This window comes from Lactuca serriola, chromosome 1, assembly GCF_051521515.1.
Source record: "Lactuca serriola cultivar US96UC23 chromosome 1, Lser_US96UC23_V15, whole genome shotgun sequence".
NCBI lineage: Eukaryota > Viridiplantae > Streptophyta > Magnoliopsida > Asterales > Asteraceae > Lactuca > Lactuca serriola.
This window is the reverse complement of record NC_136408.1, coordinates 105,162,678-105,185,033: the sequence shown is the minus strand read 5'-3', so window position 1 is coordinate 105,185,033 and position 22,356 is coordinate 105,162,678. Positions and strand designations below refer to the sequence as shown.

At 32.1% G+C, this 22,356-nt stretch overlaps 1 long non-coding RNA gene and 2 pseudogenes across 1 annotated transcript; 1 reads left to right on the top strand and 2 right to left on the bottom strand.

Annotated features, from left to right (window-relative positions):
* Positions 1-611: 611 nt before the first annotated feature.
* On the bottom strand, positions 612-8,270 carry LOC145059868 (protein root UVB sensitive 2, chloroplastic-like; annotated as a pseudogene).
* Positions 8,271-10,345: 2,075 nt separating this feature from the next.
* On the bottom strand, positions 10,346-12,692 carry LOC145059861 (F-box/FBD/LRR-repeat protein At1g13570-like; annotated as a pseudogene).
* Positions 12,693-16,181: 3,489 nt separating this feature from the next.
* Positions 16,182-19,081, top strand: LOC145070378 (uncharacterized). The gene is made up of 6 exons (XR_013689923.1): positions 16,182-16,576; positions 17,536-17,831; positions 17,913-18,052; positions 18,154-18,214; positions 18,812-18,874; positions 18,957-19,081. It is a non-coding gene; the product is annotated as an uncharacterized LOC145070378 (long non-coding RNA).
* Positions 19,082-22,356: the final 3,275 nt, after the last annotated feature.

Here is a 22,356-nt window from a genome sequence, read left to right as displayed (position 1 = left end):
GATGTAAATTTATTTTCTGTTTTTACCACTTTTAATTTTGGTTCTTGGTCTATTATTCAGGGAGAGGTTAAATAGCATCAAAAGGCTCCAAAAGTTGCAACTTTGATCCTTGTTTGAGGGATTTATTGAAATTTGGCTTCCTACTTAGTATAATGCATATATTGCCCTTTTTTAATGAATATTTACTATTTTTTATAATATTATTATATTTCTATAAGGTAAAAGGTTACCATGTGTTTATGTTGTCCCATCAAAATAAATTTATGGTTTGAGGTGTTAGAAAAAAATTTAAGCATTTAGAGGAAATCTAGTTTATTGATACTTGTTTGGAAAATACATCATTAACCAATAAAGCTGATTAAGAAACAAAGGAACACTAATACACTAAAACATTGGTTTTATGTAAATGACCATTTTACCCCTATCAGATGCGAAACAAAAAATGGAATATTTACATATGAATTCTCCGTGTTATCTAATGCAAAACCTATGACTTCCTAAATCTGAATTCTTTCTAATGTCAAGGACTTAGGGCATGAAGCATATCGTCATATTCATCTCTTGGTATATTGGCTAGTGTTTGCTTAGTTTCTACGCGCTGCAAAGAAGAATCAAAGCAAAAAAAATATATAAACGATTAAATTGTTACACCCTTGTTCACTGTGAAGCTGAAATAACACTTACACAATAAAAATGATCACTCAAAACCACATGGTAAATAGGAATCTTTGTAAAAAAAAAAGGTGTAGGTCAATTTCAGAACTCACAATTTAGTTCTTTTTACCATTTTTTGTTGTTTATCAACCACAAAATCAACCAAACGCTTCCTCAATAAGCTATCATCAACAACAACACCAATATAAATTTTAATCTCATCCACCGTTATTGCATTCCCATTTGAACTATTCTCTGTGAGAAAATTAACAATTTTTTCAGATAGATCTGCTAGTGAAGACTTCAATTCAAAACACAGTTTATGATCATTGAGTACAACACAAACGACTCAATTACACGATAAATTAGAATTTCACATCAATAATAGTTGTTTCGGTAGCAGCATAAAAAAAAATAGAAGACACACACAAATACAAATGACATACACAATTACATACAAACATACAATTAGAACAAAATTAAAAAAAAAGTATGGAGTTTTGCTTTGCAACTTTCGATCAAAGGGAATGTATGTGATTGATCTTTTAGACTGCAACCAAGGTCAAATTTGTTTGAAAAATATAAATAAATAAATAAAAACATAGCAGATGAAATAAAGGCAGCTCTAGGGTACCCTTTTGGATAAGGGATGAAAACGCATATGTAAAAAAGGAAGGGCCCTGGTGTAATTTTGGAAAAGAGACAAAAAAAGGGCAAATTTGTCTTTTCCTTTTTCTTTTGTATCTCGAAGTACTGGTGTAACAACCCGAAGTTGTTCATCGCCGAAAACCCATTCTACCCGTATAACTCGCCGGAAATCGATTCGTTCCGATGTCGTTTTTGGGTTAAATTAATTAAATTTATATGTTTAATTGATGCTAATGAGTGTCCAAACCTTTTAGGAACTCATGAAATTAGCCCAAAATACTTATTCCAAAAAATTTTAGAAACATCCCCGCCGAGTCACGGAAACTTAATAGGGTGCGACCAAAAGCCCCGTTTAGTGCCGGTATCGGGTAGAATTCCATCGTGTCCAAGTTTGGGACCTATTTAAACATGTTCAAGCTTTCATTTGAAGCTTTTGCTTCATTTCACAACCATATCTCTCTAACCTCTCTCCTAAATCCAAGTTTAAGGGTCCAAATCATCAATTTAAGGCTTCTAATCACCAAGGTACCTTCCCTAGCTTGTTATGTAGCCTCTTTAGCCTTCAAATTCGAGTTTAATCTTTGGATTAGGACCATTATCATGTGTTTACGGCCTTAGAACTATCCTAGGCCGTAAACTCATTTAAAAGGGGTTTTTGAGCAACAAAACCCTTCCAAACCACAACTAGAGTTTAGATATGGCTAAATGACTTCATGGATTGGACTTAGAACATTTTAGACATGGATTTTGAAGGATTATTATGAGTTTACGGCCCAGGAAGGTGTCTAGGACGTAAACACTAAATTATAAGGGTTTTAAGCCCTTAAACCCTTCCTAGACTCAAACAAGGCTTAGATATGAATTTTAGAATATTGGTAATGGCCTTAGAACATTTCAAACATAATTTTTGGGGAGTAAATAAGAGTTTACGGCCAAGGTTCATGCTTGGGCCGTAAACCCCTCAAAAATGGAGGGTAAACTCATTTTTACATGTCCAAATGCCTTGAAACTCAACCATTAGCCTTGTGGTAAATCCTAGAACCATCTAAAAATAGTTTGGGGGTCTTAATCATATCAAAATGCAACATATAAGAGTTTACGGCCATAGATCATGCTCTTAGGCCGTAAACTCCCAATTATGTGTTAAATGATGCCATTAAATCATAACAAGGCTTGGAAAATTAACTAGAATCACATGTGATTGTCCTTTGTGCCCCAAAATAATTACTCTTGACCATAGGAGAGTTTACGGACGTAAACTCCAAGTTTACAGCCGTGAACTCCCTTTTGAATGGTATAAGTCCCATAAATTTATTCCAAGGCATTTTAGAAGTCCATTCCAACATTTCCCAAGTCCAAACAAGCCATTAAGCACTCAAAATCACACCAACATGAGTTCACGGCCGTGAACTCATGTATGTAGGTGTTTTATGGTTGTAAACTCCCTAAAATGTTTACTCTTGGGGAGTAAACTCAAATCCCAAGTCCCTCGTGCCATTACATGTCCGTAGATGTCACCCGGGTCACTCCAAACACTCGTTTTGAGGTGTATAATCTCATTGGAGTATAATGTTCCATATAATTAGTGATTGTAAATCTAATTAGATATATATGGACATTATTTCATTTTACATAGGGACATCGCGAGTAATCAGGCCCCGAACTGACGTTTAGTGTCCGAAATCGTCGCATTTCCGAGTCCGGTGAGTTCATACCCCTACCCTTTTTCCGTGTTTTCAATGGTTTTTCAATGTTTTTAGGGGGGGAATACAAGCAAAAAGTACAAGTGTATTTTGTACTTAAACTGATTTTCAACTCAATGGTTTTACTTACTAGATGTCTTGATTTCCAAAGATTTATGGTAACTGACGTTTTGAATTGCAGGTTAAACATAGATTTCTTTTAAAAGTGTTATAAATACATTCTCTTTGAATAAGAAATCATACTAATCATATTTAAGATCAACGAATGTAATATAGTATGAATACTAATATAAATACGAATACGAATACGAATACGACTACGAATGCGAATATGACTACGAATGCGAAATGACGCCTTTGGTTGACACTAAGATTTCGAATATACAGTTAGTGTACTCCTTGAGTGTCACCAGAGTTTCGAATCTAATACGAAAATACGCCTCTGGACCTCTACTGAGTTTTAAATATATCCGCCTCAGAATGTCGACAGAGCTTCGAATACACAACTAATATACTCTTTTGGAACTCAACAGAACTTCGAAAATACTGTAATGTACGCTTCTGTGTGATTCCAAATATTCGAAAATACAACTAAGTTAGTAGATTATAGTCATCCGAATGTAGAATAACTAAGGGTTTAAAACACATAACTAATACTACTCACATGGTAATTACTAGTACATCGAAATCAGACTTAAGAATCAACCACCACACATAGGAAAATATGGGATTTTCCTGGGATAACATTACAATCAGTAACGAACCTAGATACAAATAGACAACTCAACACATAGGAAAATATGGGATTTTCCTGGGTAGCACAACAACACATAAACGGATAAAGTAACAAACGAATAACTAAAACTGTAAGGAAAATATGGGAGTTTCCTGGGTAGTACAACAACACATAAACGGATAAAGTAACAAACAAATAACTAAAACTATAAGGAAAATATGGGATTTTCCTGGAACGACATAACCAACTGTTTTCAAAATTGTAACAAAAGATAACTAAAATGTTTTCATAAGAAAATATGAGATTTTCTTGATCAATAACTTTTCCAGAAAGTAAAGGAACTCGTTCTTTTCAAAACTAAACCGCTTATAAACTCACCAGCTTTATGCTGATTTTCAAACCGCTTGTATTCTCAGGTCAGCGTTAGACAGGTACACCGCAACCCTTTGGAGAAGATGGAGCGTCCCGAAGACTCGTCTTTACTTTTGTTTATATTACATATGTAAAACACTTGTATAACTTTACTTTCAAACAGATGTAAACAATATTATATAATGTAATGTTTTGTGATTACTGCTTTACTATGTGCATTGGATTTGATACTCAACGTGGAGTCAACCCCGTAAATGTTTCCGCCTTTGATTTTCGGAGTGTGACAACTGGGCAACAAAAAAAGGGTGACCAAACAAAATTGGTTCATATTGTATATGACTTTTATGACTTTGCCAATGTTCTATTATATTGTTTTAAGCTATGTTTAACTTATCAATGCTACTTAGTGCTAGAGTTTATTCTCATCTTTATTTAAGTAATGTTTATTTATTCTATATTTTTCTACATATTATTTGTGTATGCGTAAATACCTTGATAGTAACATATTTTTCAAATTCATGAGATTGGTCTAAATACGAAAATTATTCTTTACCAACTGACCTTATTGTCATATGTTCTCATTAAACCCTTTCAAAATAGTAGATTTATGACAGAAACGTAATCAATCAAAAATTTTAACCTAAATGTAAGGAAGTAGGGGCATAAGTTGGAAACAATTACACATGGTAAAACCCACTACAACCGTAGATGAAGGTATTTTACATTTAGTCAAAATAAATAATCACGTATTACCTCAATTCTCCTCTTAATCTAATTTGACTTTTTTTTTTCATTCAGCACTTGAATCTCTTGTGGAGAACATAATAAACGGCTTACCTGTAAATTGCAATCGACGATGGCTGGAAATTAGTATGATTTTCTTTCTTTTCCACATTTTTTATTCCATCTTCTAGTTGTATTGTTGTGCATAAGTTGGGGTGGTATCAGATTATGACTTATCAGCATTGGATTCTATATCAGGTAATCATATTACCACATTCTTTATTCCATCATATTACTTCTATATCATTCAATAAGCCAAATGTAAAGATTAATGTGGAACATTGTTCCTGACCAATTTATCATTCAATCAAATTATTAGTCAATTAGAATCAAGTTAAAGATACATACATACATAAGTATGATTGTAACAATGGGCTTAAGTAAATATATGGTAAATTGAAATGCCATATAAAAAACATTCATGTAATTAGGAAAGGATATATGATTACCTGTGATTTGGGGTTGACAGAAAGAAAGTTTAACGACAATGCTTGATATCAGCAACAGTAACCGGCAAACTGCAATATAAGATATATATATATATATATATATATATATATATATATATATATATATATATATATATATGTATTCTTTAATTTACGGAGTAATGATGGAATTAAAACATTAAATAAATTATTTAATTACAAAAAAACTACAAAATGACATGTGGAAATAAATTTAATCCAAAAAACTACAAAATTACATGTGTCCAATTGAAGGAGAGTAAGAAACGATAGTGTACCTTTCCATGTAATATGAGACTATAGGAGTAGGAGCAACTGTCACAGGAAAGCGAGGTCTAAAATTTGATGTGTAAGGTATAGAAGGATTCAATAGAAGTAGTTGCAGCTTGTCCTCTAGGATCATTAGGAAGTTGAACCATTTGAGATTGGCCTTAGATAAGACAAAAAAATGTTATTCATCAAATATGTAAATTATGCAATGTCCCCAACTATATACCTAAAAGTGCTTCTTAGGTTTTTATTTACCATGAATGAAAATAGGTTCTTGAGGAGTCAATGGATAGTTCACAGGTGCTCCATCAGTTCGATCTATTGTCATAAAAGCAATCTCAAGAAATCAATGGAATCCCTAATGAAATGGAGAAAGAGAGCAAGTAATCATACCAATTGAAGGTCGAGTAACATTATCTGGAAATTGACATCTTTGACTTTGACCTGAAAATAAAAATTAATCTCGCATGATAGTCAAAGAACATCTGCCCCACATTCTGGAACAGATAAGAAAACCAAACAACACGGAGCTCCACGATATGTTTTAAAATCAGCTATGCTCAGGGACTAAAAGAGTCATTTTACTTGGAACCTGAACCAAAAACATTACAATACCAAAATTGCAAAAATAAGCTATACACAGGGACAACAAATGTAATTTACTCTATGTTTTAATAAGAAATTTATAAAACATTAGCAAAATAGACAGGACAAAAATGTAAGCATTTGTTTATGAACCTTAATGAAATCTTCTATAATCATTGCACTTCTTTGTGGATTTAATGTGTTAACAGGAGCAGCTCGCATTTCCTCAGATACACTGTATACATGTATTATAGAAAGAAGTGACCCAACAACCATCTACACAAAATAAAAAGAACTGACATTAGATTTGTTTCCCATATATAACAAAGGGGCAATAATGTCAATTCAAAATTTTACATGTACCTTTCCTTGCATAGATGAACAAACTGTTGTAAGCAACTGGTACCTAACCCGAGCACATTAAACACGGTTGAGATGGCTTCTCCTTTTGCAAATGAAGAATAAATTGGTAGTCTTGTTGCTCTTGCAACTACCACAGCCATTCCTTGTTCAATAATGACAACCAAGTTTTTAAAATTGGTCAATTTTGGTTATTATATAATTATTGAATATTGGTAATTATTCACCACCAACTAACCTTTGAAAAATTCCCAAGCCCAGCTGTTTGAAGAAACAGTTGAGGGCACAATGGGGAAACGATTTCGAGACCAGTGCCCAAGTCGTATAGCACATCAGCTACATATTAAAAAGAGGTTCTTGAAGTTGAATATTTCATACTCATATATAAGAACAAAGAAAAAAAATAATGGTACAAACTACAAACCCAATATTCTCCACCGTTTGGGTTCTACATCCATGAGTGCACCTAAATTGCTACATATTAGTTTTCCCATATGCTGCATTCCATCTTTTAGTACCTGTTTGACATCAAGAATGTGAGGTTAAGTTCTTTTAGTATTGGTATGATCAAATTCTTGAGATGAAAGTTGTTCCTCACCCAACTAACTGCAGTTGCTTGTGTAGGTTAGGTCTCAAGCCTGCAGCATATAGCAGTGATTGCAAAGGGGTAAGATTAAATCTTGCTATTTGCTACAATGGAATGAATCACGTAAAAATGGAATTTAAGAGACGGAGTGTATTATTGGAAGAGGACCAGAGTTGATAAAAAAGATAGTGCTGCACTTGAGAATTGCTGTAACTTTTAAAGCCCAAAATTGAGTATATCTAAGGTATCATTTGTTGACGCTGGAGTAAGAAGCGATGGTGGAATTTATATGATATGAGAAATGAAACTTTTCAACAAATTTTATGTGAAATTAAGTTCCATCAACTCACCTATATGGAAAACCAGAGGGGAAGAATTTGTTGACGAAAGATTCAGCCATTTTGTGGACATCTGTTCTTGAATCGTCAAACACCTTCACCTAAAATACAAATATCCCACAATATTCAATTTTCATGATGTTAAGCGTTATGAAAAAGTTTAGATTCTGCGATAAACAACAGACGATACATTTATTAGAACTGTAAATTATGGCACTTTGAATACCCTAATTGTAAAAATTTGATTAGCGTTATCATATGTTGAATACTTATGGAGAATTGGTCGTCTGGTTGAAAGAAGATGTGGCAGGAGACGGTGTCGGAGGTCTCAATCCAAGATATAGACGCACCAACGTCTTCCGACAACGGAGTTTGCGCCATGGTCTTCTGCATTTTCATCTTTTCCAGCCCCCAAGTGGCAATGGTTGTTGATCACACATGATTTGAGTAAACAAACATCAATTCACCTCGATTGAAGCATCACGTCAAATTGCAATTCAAAACTTACTTGCCAGTTACCCTAGAACGTAGAACATATGCTATCAAAGCACCTTGGCATAATTCCACCATTTTTTTGCTTCTGAGAAAGGAAAGCAGATAGAGTCGATGTGAAGAGAGAGATTGATTTATACAGAGAAGGGATCTTTGAAACAATACCTATAAGGATGATTTTAGTCCTGATCATTTATGTAGGTAGCGGTGATACAGTCAATCCAATATCTTCTCGATGGTAGTGGTGCGGTCGCTCGGTTTAAAGAGAAGAGGAGATGTACTAGTGGAGCCAAAATTAGGGTTAAGACTTAAGAGTTCTATGATGTTAGGTTTAGAATGAAATCCGATTTTGGAAACTTTTAAAATCATTAAGGAGACGCGTAGTCTTAAATTAAAAAGGTATCGATGATGTCAGCAATTTGATCTAACGGTGAAAAACCTATAATGAAAAGACAATCAAGGGCTTAGATTGTTTGAGATGATGTCATAAGGTTTCTCTTTTAATAATATTTAGAGATAATAATAATAATAATAATAAAGGAAAGGAAATAGGTATTGTATAAGAAATATCAAGCAACCATTATAATTGAATGTGGCATGCCATGATAGTAAGTGTTTGATATGAACCGACCCCATATTTTTTTTTTTTCATTTTTCAAGTTCTAACTTCTAACGACGGAAAATATACCAAAATAATATTTTTCTTTGTTCTGTAGCTATTTCGTCGGTATTTACTGATGGATTTCCGACGGTTTCTCACCCCGTCCGTATTCTGTCGCTATTCCGTCATAATCTCGTCACTAATTTAGGGCATGACTTTCCATTGGAATTCCGTGGGAAAATACTGACCACATATTTCCGTAGGTGATTTTCGTAGCTGTTTCTCATTTTTCTATTAATGAGTTAATGATAACATTTTATTTATTGATTTTTTTTTCTATAGAAAATTACTAATTCATGTAATTATTTTTTCCTATATTATATTTTGAATATTTACGGTTATTATTTAACAAAAAAATATCATCTTTGCAAAATATAAAGATAAAAAAAATAGATAACATAAATGTTTCTTTAAAATTTAAAGAGGAAATTATAGAAATTGTCTATTGGTGTCATCTTTCTTGGTTCACATAAAAGAATGGATATTTTAACAAAACAGACATCTTTATAAAAGGTATATGGTTTCATTGTGGTTTTGGTATCTAACCAAAGTAAAATAACTAGTTTATCATTTATATAAATTACTTTCATACATAGTCGTTAGAGCATGCTACTTAATATAAGGATAAACGAAACTTCTTGTCAAAATAACAATTTCAATGTCCTTTTTAGCATTACTCCTCAAAAAATATCCATGTCATGGCTATCCACCTTGAAGCACATCGGGAGTTCTTTCTAAATGAAGGCTAACAACTTTCCAGTCAAAAACGACAGACGAACAGCACTTGGGTCTTCGGTATTATACACACTACTGTAGCTTCTAATCTAAATAGAGTGCACTAAACTTATAGTATTTCTGTTTCAACACATGTAATTTGACACACACACACATACAGCTTCAGCTTCCTTTTGTTCTTCAACATAGTTGTTGTTCGCTATGGTCACTGCAGATCTGCATAACACAAATCTCAGATCATCAGTTTCTTCTTCATGCACACAAACTATTCACAAGTATATTAAAACACGCCACAAATAATAAAAAATGTAAAGTTACTAGGATCCTTCTGAATTAAATCATAACATACCAATCATTACAAATTCCTGGTTTTCTAATGGCTGAAATATATATAGTCTACTGAGCACTTGTTTCTTACTATAACTTTCAATATGCAGTCCTTTTTTTATGTAATCTTATGCTTAAACAAATTTAATCAACAAACTTTGTTGGAGTTTAATAACTGCTTATTTTATTTCAAGGACATAGAAAGTAAAGAGTAAGAAGATGAAAAGCAGGGGACTTGTAGCTATAAACAACTCAACTGAACCAAGGTCCTTTGTGCAAATAACAAAAATGCAAGGGTAGCAAAGCAAATAGGAATATAGGATAGATAAATAAGTGGGTGTTTTAAGGAAATACTCTGCAGAAACTTACTGTTTACTGGTATGAAGCTGTACACATATTTTCTTTCTTTGTGTATATAAGTTCAAATACTTACATCAATAAAGTCTTGATTTCAGTTGGAGGTATCTGTCTACATTTTTGTAAATTTATACTAGCGCTTTGTGAAGGTCAAAGTTTATAGTAGAGATTTTGTGGAAGGAGAGGATGACAAAAAAGTCCAACATATATACTTGGCACTTGTATGAAAGTATAAAGCTAACTTGAAATGTAGTTGAACATTCTTACATGATTATGTCTCCGGGTTCAAATAGATCATTTTTGCTTTTGGTGAGGCTCGAGGGAACTGCATCACATCTTTAGCAATGTCAAATCTTTTTTGAGCATCAGTTTTCTCACTTGGTGTGATGGAAAAGTTCTGGAGAGAAGGTGAATGAGCAAGAAGAAGCTTTATAAAAAGCAGTTCCGGTTTTGATCCTTCTAAACATTCTATCTTCACGGTTTGTAATCGATTCAATATACAGTCCAAACAGTTTGGGGATTCCAAATGATTTGAAGCTGGTCCCACATCCACTCGAGACTCCTGAAACAATTTTAAGATGCAACCACAGTTTAGCATCTAACTCTTTTATTATATGTATTTACTTTTAACACTCTTTACTTTACCATTTCAGAGTGCCATACAGACAGTTGTTCTAGATTCGGTGAGTTTCGAAGAAAACAAAGAGCAACATGAAGTTGATCCAAATCACCAAGTTGATAATCAAACAAACACAGACGCTTTAAACTACTAATCGCACGTGGCAGCAATTTTGGAATCTTTTCTCTAATCAAAGACTGTGAGATGAAAGTTAGATTTCAAGTTACCCGATAAACATGAGAATTACATACCCTCCAATTCAGGAAGAGCAAAGGTTAAGCATAAAAACTATCCCTTTATATCATACCTTAAGGAAATGATTGTCGATAAAAAGGTATTCAACTCTGGGCAACTTACTCAACATTGTGGCCAAATTTATTTTTTCACCTCGTACAAAATCTTGTATGGGGTTCTTAAGAGCAAGCCCAGTCACATAAAGGCATGAACTGTCCAATAACCGGAGCAGTATGACATTAGGACAAGCAACGATAGTCAAAATCTGCAATTTTGTAACCTTAATGTTGAAAGTGTAAACATTTTTGCACGTAAGAAGGAACAACTTCTTAAGCAGTGGTAGGTTGATCTTATTTCCGCACAATTTAGTCCCAAAATCAACATTCTCCAGACGGAGTTCTTCAAGATTGAGAAATCCTTCAAACTTAAGTGGCTTCTTGAAGAAACAGTTCACCGGTTTTAACTTTGTCAACTCTAGACAAACAAAACACATAAGAAGGAAGTTCATAACGTTGATTTAAATTAGTAAGGAGGAGTTCGGTGACACCGTTTCTTGATAAGAATGACATCCATTGATCAACTTCTTTGAAGCTATCAAAAGATATGTTTGGTATATAGAGATGAAATTTCAAGATAGGACCCTTGTGAAGGAACAAGACTTGGTTTATGATCCTTATAAACCCATTACGACCAAAAGCTCCATTGTTTGCAAATTTATTGGAGAAATGTTTATCAAAAACCAGTGCCCCCATTGTCGTCCATCTGTACCTCCAACTTTCTGATATAATGCTTGTCCTTACAGAATCTTCAATCGGGAGCAGCTCTAAGATCGAGTCTATCAATTGTTCTGGCAACTTACTGATTCTATCTTCCTGGGGACAACTGACAACCCTCCTTTTATTTCTCTCTGTTACTAGATTCAGAAAAAAAAGACCAAGTTATATCAATATAAAATAGAATGCAATAAGAAACATGGAGCAACTTGTCCTTTCGAATACTATTCTTAATATCCTTTCATTATCAACGAAGTTTATATGTGTGTGTGTGTGGTAGCACAGCTCATGAGAAAGAAACTATTTTATATGTAATACTTATGATTTAAAGGTTGCAAGCATTTTTAAGGAGCTGTGGCTCACATATTTACATTTTGTAACACTAAAGATAATAATCCAAGAGTTTTTAAGAGCATAATGGTTTATAAGAGGGTCGTGGAAAACAAAGGGAAATCTCGGGAGAAACCGACGTGAGTTTGGAAGCTATCAAAGGAGGTGAGCATAAAAGTGAAAGACAATTGATAGTCGAGCAAGAAGGTTATTCCAAAGTTGTACGAGTAAAAAGAAACGCTAGAGGCCATACATACATAAAGCATTATTAACCAAACTTGTTGCAGAAGGGTGAGAACAAAACAAATTTCTTTTGGGTTTCAGTTTTGGTCTATCCTCAAATTTTTCTAGTCGCATCGATGGCTTTCCCTGGCAAAACCTAACTTAAAACAACCTACATCACCACATGATATACCCTTCATACTTGCAAAAACTAGATTATATCCATCATACTTGCGGCCTTGAAAAATTAATAACTATTCAATTATCTTTAGAACGCATGTAATATTCTCAAATCGGTTTCCTAATTTCTGTTTTCCAATACGCAAAAACAGAGTTTACGTTTCGAACTAATGAACAAAATAAATCATAAACAACACAATCCAGACAAAAACTCTTTCCTAGACCTTTCAAATAATTAAAAACAGTATAAACTTACCCATCATTTCAATTGGACTGACTTAGGGTTTAAAGTGAGTAAGCTGTAAAAATTTTCCTTGTCTGCGATTTCAATGTGTGAGAAATAAAAATACAGGGTCAATGTTATAAAACCCTTAAGTTTTAAAAAATATGTTTGGTTTTACCCTTTCATGTTTTTCGGAGTTTAGTAAAGCTAGAAGTTTGCGTCAAAATTTTCATTTTTGTCTTTTTAACAGGTTAGGTCACCTAGACATTACTTGAAAACTTAAGGATAAAAAGGAATATTTTTTAAAAACTTAACGTCTTTATGACATCAGCACAAAAATATATAAAAATGTTATATATATATATGTGTGTGTGTGTGTGTGTGTGTTTCTTACATTTATTGTGTGATAAAATGCATCAATATAAATTTAGTAAAATTAAATAATTATTTAATAAAATAAAGATAGATATTAAATGATTCTCATAATTATATGTAATTATATATCTCATAATTGTATGTAATTATATTCGTCATTAATGTTAGCAATAAAATTCTTTCAGAATGAATTTGCATCTAGGTTTTCATGTAAGGGTTCATGTTTTTTTTATGGATTCATTCACTTAAAATACAACAAAGTTGCATTAAATATGAAGAACGAGAGTGTATTCTACTAGAATACACTCTCATTTTGTTAAATATACTCTCATTCTGCTATAATACACTCTTGTTCTCCATGTTTCAGACAAGTTTGTTGCATTTTGAGTGAGTGAGTCATGAAACAAAATATGAACCCATACATGACAACCTAGATGCGAATTCATTCTGAAAAAAAAAATGTTATTGTTGATATTAATGACGAATTTAATTAGTTTCCATAAAAAAGAATTATAATTATGGATATCATTTAATATACATATAATTATGGAAATCATTTAATATCTACATTTATTTGATTAAATAATAACTTAATTTTCACTAAATTTTTATTGGTGCATGCTAGCACATAATAGATGTGAAAAACATTTGAACATAGTTCTTTTTTTTCTCTCTCTCCCTCTTTCTCTCTCTCTCTCTCTCTCTCTCTCTCTATATATATATATATATATATATATATATATATATATATATATATATATATATATAGGGTTAAGTTATTTTGTTTTTAGTAACTATTATGTGGCAGAATGCACAGATCTGGACCATTGGATGTAATATAATCAAAGGTCATGATCTGAGGGTCTATGATAGTAAAATAAGATAACATGTACCATATAATCATACAAATTTGAGCATAAGGGCATTCTAGTCAATTAACCTATATTAAAAAAGGAAATTTTCGGATTTTTAGGGATAATTAATTCCTTTATTTTTAAAAATCTAAATATTTTAAATTAATTTAAAATTAAAAATCCGATTTTTATTCTGTCAGAATGATAGAATTTTAACCATAAAGTAGTAAACATATTTTTCGATTTTATTTTGTCAGAATGACAGAATGTCAACCATAAACTAGTAAATATATTCTTAAAGATTACACAAAATCGATTCTTGAACTAATAATATACCAAATAATTACATTGTACGATTGTGATTCATTGAATTATAACAAACATTCTGAAAGAATAACAAGTATAATTCTTAAAAAATAACAACATTCTAGATGTCTTGTGTATGTTTGACCTCTAAGCCAATTTAAAATATGCTAGCATTCAATGAGATTGACATTTTGTGACATTGACATTCTGTCAGAATTGTATTGCATGAGAAGGATTTTATACAAGGAGTCTTTCCCCTCAGGTCTTCAAGCCATTCTTCAAGTCATTTCTATCACAAATTCATTGCCAAATACTTTGTAGTGATACACTTGTAACAACTACACATTAAACATATAATTAATTAACTACAAATTTTATCAGAATAAAACAATAATATTCTTATATAATAAACTATTCTTTCAGAATGGAAATATTATAAAAAGGTAAACAAGGTCAAAGCTATGATCAGCCCATATGTCTGTTTGCTTCAACATCATAAACATAAGGAAAAGTCAGTTTGCTTCAACATTAAATCTATGATCAGGATAGATGTTTGCTTCAACATCATAAACATAGATTGAATCGTCAATACTTCCAGTTACAAGTTCTCTGCCATCAAAGAATGGTGTCTCTGAATTTCTGAAAAAAATAAAAAACTATAAAAACCCAACTCAAAAAACTTAATCAAAGATCAATAAAGTTCATGTAAACTTACCAGTATCTCCTCATTAACCGGTGTTCCATCACTAACCACGAATACAATATGAGATTGTCATATTTCTCTTTGGCATTTCATCAAACACTTTAAGGGCGCTCCCTAAATCACCACATTTTCTATGAATCATGAATGAAAAAAAATACCAATTCAGAACCATCAACATCAAATGAGTTACACAGGAGGGTATACCTCCGGTGTTCGGTTTCCATACGATCGAACAAAAAAAAGCATAAATGGTTATGTGGCTTCGGTTTTGATTGAACTGATAATATTTGAGAAATATAATTACATACCTATGACTGGTGAGTATAAATCACTGTATTCTAGGATCGGTCCATGGATTTGGAACGAGAGAGATAAAGATAACGACTGTAAAATAAGATCGAATAAAGCCCGAATCTTGTTGAAGGTCCTTGTAGGCGGTGGTGCAAATAGGTACATGGAAGAAGGAGGGTGTGAGACGAGAGGATACATCAATTGTAGAAGAACAAGTAGAATCGGCGATGGTGAGCCGCTGATGAATGTGTTCGGCCCCAAATAACTAGGTCAAATATATTAACTTTATTTCCTTAATTGAATGAATTCAATTAAATCATTTCCTTAATTAAAAGTACCAAAAGTCCAAAATACCATTTAATGATTTATTTAATTCTTTATTATTTCTTGAATTCTTATTGGTGCATTTAGGCACACAATAATTGTTAAAAACATTTGAACCTAACTCTCTCTCTCTCTCTCTCTCTATATATATATATATATATATATATATATATATATATATATATATAATATTAAAACAAATTTATCATATCTTTATGTTTACAATATGTGTAAAACATAATTAGATGAATTTAAAAATCATATTGTGATGACTGGATTGATGTTGAGGTGTTTCTTTTAATTAAAAGTTAAAGCTTTGAGGGAAAGTACACTATAAACAAAATGATATTTAGCGGCATACATTTTTAATGACATATATTTAATGTGCCATTATATCATGTTTTTAGTGGCATATTCTATGTGCCACCATAAAAATTAATGAATTTAATGGCATTTACCATTTTATGTCAATAATATTTATAATTATTAGTGGCATAATATATTAATATATCATTTTCTATTTTATTAAAAGTATTATATAATATGATTATTATAAAAAAAATAAGAGTAAATTACAATTTTACCCTTTCCTCCTTTATTTTACACTTTACCCCTTCCCAATATTAAAATTTTAAACCTATCGAAAGCGATGATTCAAAGTTCAAACAATCAGTTCAACTGGCTCTTTAGCTAACGTCATCGCCCCTGCTCCACCACCACCACTGTCCCTGCTGTTGCATAGGTGTCGTCGTCGGTTGCTTCACTGCCGTCGTCGTGTGTATCCACCATCGCCGTCACATTCGTCCACCGTCGCTACTCTAGATATTAATTTTTCATCTTCTGATCCTAGCTTCAAACTCTCCCAACATACATACATAACACTCGTATCTACAATCCATTGATCTGGTAATTTCTGCCAATTTTAAATTCACCTCCATTGATCCGGTAATTTCTGCTAATTTTAAATTCACCGTCGCATTTAGTTCCAATTTTAACATAATAGTTGTGAAAGGAAGTAGCTACAAACCCTAAGGATTTCAATTTAGTTCTCACCGGAGGCAAACACAGGTACGTTCAAATCTTAAGAACTTATGCCATAAATCCTTCCTAATGTATGCGTACATTTTTTTGCAAGTGATTCTTTGTAGCGTCTGTACCCTAAATTCAAAGATCTATTTCATATATGTTTTGATTCGTGTTAGATTTTTTCACGTATTGATTTATTCAGAGATATAGAATCATAGACGCAGATTAGGAAGCATATTAAATCGATGTTGCTATTCTAATTGTGATCTGTTTGGGGTCGGATATCTGAATTGAATCTATAACATTGGTCCTTTTCTATGAAATTACGTCTTTGATCTGCAAGTGTATTTATGTTTAAGTTTAGCATCTTATAAGTATTAGCTATTGGTCATACGTCTTATGGTGAACATTGTCTTTTTGAATAACCTTGGATATGGTTTAGTTATTTGCCCAGATAAGCCTGGGAATTAGAGATCAGTCTTTTAGTATTACCAGTTGTTATTATACGAACACTACTGGAGTGGAATGATGTAAGGGACTCTTTTGTGAAGTTTTTGTATACTTATGGTTCAATTATTTCATAGATAGTACTTTATATCCTCCAAAAAATGGCTATATTTAGACTCAATGTCATAGTCTTGATAGAGGGAGTCGTACTTCTAATTTCATGGAGTTTCTACAAAGGAGATTCCTTCACTGAACTATAGGATTGGAGCTTTCTCCTGTACATTATCTCACATGTTTTAAGGAGTAGGTTTAGTCTTCAACTCCCAACTATCCTTACCTGTATTTTGATTTATGTTAAATGTTAAAGATACATCATATTTTTTAAATATTAAATTCTCAAGATCCAATCTTTATTTAAAAAAAAATGATTCAGATTAGTTCTAGATACCATGAATCATGATAATTGATTAGCTCATGTAGAATGGTGAATATTTTTTTTGTATTATGGTATTATAATGCTGACATGTGGCATGCTCGCATCAATCTTTTCGCAGACCCAAGCTATTTCCATGGCAGCAAATCAGCGTGATTTGCTGGAAGACAACCTAAGAGCAGCAAGTCTACCAGGAATGGATAATACTACGAAATTATGTCTCCAATTTAGAAATCGGAGTCACTAATGAAGATATAAGGGTAAAAAAACTATCAACTACCACAAAGTTGTTTCTATATATTTTCATTAAGTTAACAATTGATTTGGGCCCTACTCCAATAATTGTTTCCTGTGATTGGAGAGCTTGGAGAGCTGAATAGATATGCAATTCATTATGACAAGAGTGGTCATCTAAATGTAAGTGTAACTATAGAGTCTCAAATTCTTTGATAAAACAAATATTTTTTAATTCTTTTTGTTGTTTTACTTTGGGAACAGATGAAGTGATGTTTACTAGAATAAGTGATGCATTTCAAGCATTTGAACATTACAACAATATACAATTAGATGAGAAGCCTATGAAGATTGAAATTGTAGGGTCAAAGTCGGATATTCCTCCTTCACCTAGTGTCAATTTGGTTAGCAGAGTACATGGACATATATTGATATCTCAGTAAATTCAATTTAACAAACATAATTATTATTTATCCCCTTCTATTGCAATAATCGTTTTGTATAGGTTTTGATATTGGGAGAAGGAAATTATATAATTGAAGAGAAAGGAAAAGAAAATCCACCATGTAAGTTTTGAATATTTTTCTCTCCTTCACTTTTCCGGATTAATAGTTTAATATCCTTATTTCTTAATTTTTTCTTGAAATGTGAAGATATTTAACAATCAATATAAGGCAACAATAGGAGCTGATTTCTTGAGAAAATAAATGGAATTTGAGGATAGACTCTTCACTCTATAGGTTAGTTGTTAGTGATGCTTATTTAATAGAGATGCAGATCCGTTTGAAAGCATTATAAACTTGGTTATGTGGGTATCAATCAGAAATATAAAAAGAGATGTAATTAAATATTGTGACAAACTTGAAAAGGTTTAGGCTTTAAAATTCTAATTTCTTGATTCTCACTACCGATTAGGAATATAATATTAACCCAAATATTATTCCAAGTAAATTGGTTGAATTTTTTTCTTCTATGTACATATAAGTATCAATCTTTCACCACTCCCATGATACCATTTGTAACATCACATACACGGTAGCTAAAGAATTCATTTGATGGAAAGTTAGTTATAAAATAGTCCTAATTCATTATTGAAACTAACACAGGCCATGATCTACAACACCATGATTACATTTTTTTATTCTTGCTTGTTTTTCTTGCAGAAAACTTACCTATTAGTACACGAAGAAGATTGATCCATCTTCAAACAACGTTGCTTAACTGTGGTAATGTATTTTGGATTATTTATCAACATTAATACTTTCTATACTCATACTAACTTTTATTATAATTGATTTTGTTTTGTAGTATTTCCTACAAGCTATTTCAAATGATTCCACAAACACACAATGGTCAAAAGACTAGCTAGCAAATCATTATTTGTTTTGTTTTGTAATCTTCCATACTAGCACAACATTTAGATTTATTAAATTTTAAAGGCATTTGTATTTTATGTATTGAGAATATTAATGTTAGAGAAATTAATTTGAACTTAAGTAAAGATTTTGTGTTTTTCAATTTAAAATTTATAAAAAAAAAATTGGACCTAATTATCAGATATAAATATTTTTTGATAGTACAAAGTGTCCCAAAAACATAAAGATTGTTTTTTATTTTACCACTTATCGTGTCATTAAAGAAGCTCTACAAAAACCAAAAGTGTTATAGTGGCATAAAAAAAGTGTTAACTAAAACTCAAAAGGGCTGCAGCGACATAACCAAAAAGTGCCACTAAAAGCTTTTAGGGGGAGCGTTTCTAGTGGCACTTCTTTTTTGTGTCGCTGATTGCAAAGGAAGGTTTTAGTGGCATTATTTTTATTTTTAGTGGCACTTTTTTGTGCCACTAAACATCATTTTATATGTAGTTAAAAATATAAAAAATATATTTATCTATATTGATATGTATTTTAAAATTTTTTATTAATATCTATAAAAATGTCTTTATATGTATTTAAACATCTAAAACCTCATATATATACATATAAAAATATACTTTTACAAATATAGATAATTTTTAAATATACAAAATACTTATAAATAAATTAAAATATGTATAAAAACATTTTTAATACATATTTATACATATAAAAAAAATTATACATATATAAAACATATTTAAACATATAGAAAAAGCTTTTATACAAATTTAAACATATTTTACATATTTATATACATGTTACATATAAAAACCTTTTTATACATATTTATACATATAAAAAATATTTAAAGGTATAAAAACATATTTCTAAAGTTATAAATATATTTAAAAGGTATAAAAATTGTATTTTGTATTTACTTATAAGTATTTTGTACATTTAAAATATATTTTTATTTTTAAAAATTCTATATATATATATATATATATATATATATATATATATATATATATATATAGTTTTGTATGTTTAAATTCATATAATAAAACTTCATACATATTATAAATATAGAGATACGATAAGTATTTTTATAATATATATATATATATATATATATATATATATATATATATATATATATATATCTTTTTTTATATATTTAAATAAGTATAAAAACATTTTTATATCTTTTTGGGATAATGTCATAAAAATCGTTAAGTTTTCAAAAAATGTTCGTTTTTACCCTTAAGTTTTCAAGTAATGTGTAGTTGACCGGTTGATAACCAGGTAACTTGCAAAAAAAATGAAAATGAAAAAATTTTATACAAACTTTCGACTTAGTGAACCCAAAAGAGATCAAAGGGTAAAACTGAACATCTCTTATAAACTTAAGGGCTTTTATGACAGTACACTAAAAATATATCTTCACCCTAAGTTTTAATTAAAATTTTCCATAAAATAACTTCAAAAATAAAAGATAACCAAAATATTTATAATATTTGTAAGCACATAATTTTTGCCATGTGAAAATCAAGTTCTTATTTTCCGAACTTTAAACCTTTTTTTTTTGAAAGGGAACTTTCTTAACGAGGGTTTCTGGGCCAACTTTCACATACCAACTAATCCCCGCTGCAAACATGAGGCTATGCCTCATGCCATGGAGTCTTTGAATGCGAACCTTCATGGCCACAAGGGCTAAGTAGTGTCAGGGTTTGAACATCGGTTAATTGGTTATCCACCGTATCTTCCACATGTCTTACCAAGTCACCACAACCCAAGTGATACTAAACTTTGAACTTTCATAACTCTTTTATATGAAATTCGTTTCGGATGATTTTTTTAATTATGTTATTTGAAACAAATATGACACCCCTAATTTGGAGGTCGGTAAGTCATATTTTTTTAGGTGAAATATATGAAAAAAGACCAAAGTTTGAACTTTAATAACTTTTTTCATACTAAGTATGTTTGTGGTGAATTTGTAACGTCCCAAAAACACAGTCTAAAAATTTCGTTTTAATTTAATAATAAAACCATAGTCATCGAACATCATATATAAATCATAAACTATACATCTCAAAATATCATAACAATTGTCAAAATATCAGAGTATAAACATCCCAGGCTGAACAGATGGTGTGTGCACTGCAATCTTCCCGAGCTCCTCTTTTGAAAACTGAGTACCTGAAACCAAAACAGAAAAATGTAAGCACGAAGCTTAGCGAGTCTCCCCAAACTACCACATACCATACAATAACATATAAAGCACATACTGGGCCTTGCCCACTGTATCGGAGCGAAGTCCGGAAACTGCATCGGACCGAAGTCCGGAACTAACCAGGGCCTTGCCCTCTGCATCGGACCGAAGTCCGGAAACTGCATCGGACCAAAGTCCGGAACTGATTGGGACCGTTTCCCCTGCATCGGACCGAAATCTGGAACTAACTGCATCGGACCGAAGTCCGGAACTGACTGGGACCTTGTCCCTTGCATCGGACCGAAGTCCGGAACTGAATGAACATAACATAGAATAAACACATATCAACTAGCATGAATACATATACTGCATACTGCATCGGAACAGAGTCCGGAACACATAACACAAAACATGCTTGAATCACAAAGACATCAAGCACTCTAGCTACTGCATCAGACCGAGGTCCGGAACTAACTGAACATAGCATAACATAATCATAACATATAATATAAACACATATACTGCATACTGCATCGGACCATAGTCCGGAACACATAACTCATTTGTATCACAAAGACACCAAGCATAATGAACTACTGCATCGGACTGTAGTCCGGAACTACTGCTAACTAAACGGGCCGACATTGTGGCCGTAGACCCGTTCCTACTGGATGGAAACTCACCTCACACTGTTGAAGTCCCGCAGAATCAGTCTCACACTGCTAAAGTCCCGCAGACTCGACCCCAGCTGCTAGATGACAGATTCCCGATCTGTCAACATCAAAATAACACCCAATTAATAATTGGGTTCCACTACATAACTATCATTACATACTTTTGATAATTACTACATTACCCCAAGTTTGGCTTACCCAAGCCCAAGGTCCAAACCATAAGCCCAAAGTCAACTAGGGATCAAAGCCCAACATATGGCCCAATTTTCTAAATTAGGCCCAAACCTCTACATGGGCTTCCCTTAAGACCCAATTGTCCAGTCCAGTCCAACATATCCCATTCTAAGGGACCAATATCATACAACTCTCTAGGCCCAAACTATGGCTCATCTATGGCCCAATTTTCCAAATTGGGCCCAATCCTTCATTAGGGCCTTACCCTAAAGCCCAACTAAATATTC